Raw genomic sequence first — 2297 nt, forward strand, 5'->3', positions numbered from 1 at the left:
GACAGAACAGCAGAGAACTCAGTCCTCCCATTGAAAGTTAAACTTACTTTCCACCAATCATCCCTGAGCTCCCTGCCCATCTTTCTCCCTCCTTCCAAGATAAGCACACCAGTCTGCCTCCTGTCTCCTAACCTGGGCTCCCGATAATAGAGCTTGTTTCTTTCTGCAGAAGACTGTGGCCTCAGCATTTGGCCTTTTCTACTGTGTAGCAGGAAATGAGCCCACACACTCAGCTAAAGATTGACTGACAGCACCACGTACTCCAGGACCATTCTCACAGGCAGTGCAGGCTACTAAATAGATAGATAGAAAACTCCACTCAATTAGTGAAATTCACATTTGGAGATAATAATAAAATCAAAACCGTATCACATAAGGGTAAAACCAGAAAACTTCTACTTGTTAGTGATACCTGCTGGAGGATGATCAATGTCAAATGACAAAAGTCAGTCAGGTGAGTTGTACACCACTCTGTTGAATGTTGGTCTCCTGACTATTAGTCTGGGTTTTTTTACTGGTTTGCAAACCAGAGTTCCAAACCTTCCAAGGAAGCCACTGTCTAAACCAACATGGTGAATGCAGGCCCGCATGACATCACTTTTTAAAATAACTATTTACTTGGCTGTGCTGGGTCTTCATTGCTGCACGGTTTTTCTCCAGCAGCAGTGAGTGGGGACTGCTTTCCAGTGGTGCTGCATGAGCGTCTCACTCCAGCGGCTTCTCTCGCTGCGGAGCACGGGCTCGCTCTAGGGCACGAGGGCTCCGGCAATTGTGGGGCACGGGCTCAGTTGCTCCGTGACATGTGGGACCTTCCAGAATGAGGGAGCAAGCCCGTGTTCCCTGCACTGGGGGGCAGATTCTTTACCTCTGAGCAACCAGAGAAGTTCACTGTTATCTGTACCATTCTAGGAATTAATGGAGACTCTCGCCTTTCCCAGGAGACAGCTGCCATCTGTCAGTCCCTCCCTCAACCTGCCGTGGAAAGGGCAGCACGCTCCTCGGTGCCTCTCCCACCCCCCGCTCCAGCTGTCCACCACAGACTCCCGCCTGGAGTCTCCCGCCGTGAGCACCATGACCAGCGCTCTCAGCCAGTCACACACCGACGTGGCGAGTCTTCACACCGACTTCACTATCAGCCCATACTCTCCAGTGATGCGGCGGCCAGACCTGCCGCACCGAACCAAGAAATCGACCCTCTTGCTGTTTAGTGCAGTGCATGCTCTACACTCCAAAAGGCTCATCGTTTATTTGGCCACTCAAATACCCCAAACGATTGAGCTCAGTCTTGACTCAATTTTGTGGCCCTAGCTAGATGAGTTTACCCTCTGAAACAGTCAGTTAAGGCCATGCTCCCAGGCACCTTCTGAGTTGTACCCTCACACTTCACTACCATACACCTGCCCTAATCATCCCAGAGCCAGGAAAAAGAACCGTCAGGGACAGCCTCAGCGCCCTGAAAATATTCACATTAGCCGACTCCAAGCCTGTTTGCCATGCCTGCCCCTTCCCTTCTTGTTGAACCCACAGTAGAGGCACTGGTACCCGCTTAAGTCTCTTCCCTGTCTATCTCTGAGTGGCCCTGCATGGTGTGCCATTTCTTCCCAGGAAATTGTAACTAAACTGTAAAACTCTTTCTGGATCTCTCTCTTGATCTATGTCTGGTGTCAACAACCTCATGCAAAATAACAGAATCAAAGCAGAGTCAGAGAGGTGATGGCCAGTTGTTAAGTCACAATAAGATGTCAGCTTTCCATGCCTGGAGGGTCAGTTGAGATACACGTGACCCAGAGAACCCAACAGAGTGGATTCCAGCCTGCTCACAGTGGCCACCAGCTCAGCAGCACATGCTTTATGGGCTCTTCACCCTTTCCTGTATCATTTTCCCCACTCCCTCACTCTTGCTTTTTGTAATCACTTCCCAAATAAACTCTTTACACAAGCTTGTGTCTCACCTGTGTTTCAGAGTACGAGATGAAAGACAACAGGAAAACCAAGCAAGACAACACAACTCCTACTCCGATCTAGTCAAAGGTAAATAAAGGGACTCCAGCCAGAAATAAATTGATACCTACTTAACCCCCACCCAAAATTAAGGAGTGGACAGCTCCCAAAGCTAGCAATCCCAACACAGTCACCAGCAGAATCAATATCAGCACCAGGAGAGTCGGAAGTACTCCTGCCCTGTTTTTCAGAAGAGCTGTAACTTAATATTGGATACATCTGCTTGAAGAAACCTGAATCAGATACAGGATTTTAACTGCAAGAGATTTGGGTTTCCTGTTGCTGTTGTAAGAAAT

The sequence above is a fragment of the Capra hircus genome, chromosome 26 (genome assembly GCF_001704415.2).
Source record: "Capra hircus breed San Clemente chromosome 26, ASM170441v1, whole genome shotgun sequence".
NCBI lineage: Eukaryota > Metazoa > Chordata > Mammalia > Artiodactyla > Bovidae > Capra > Capra hircus.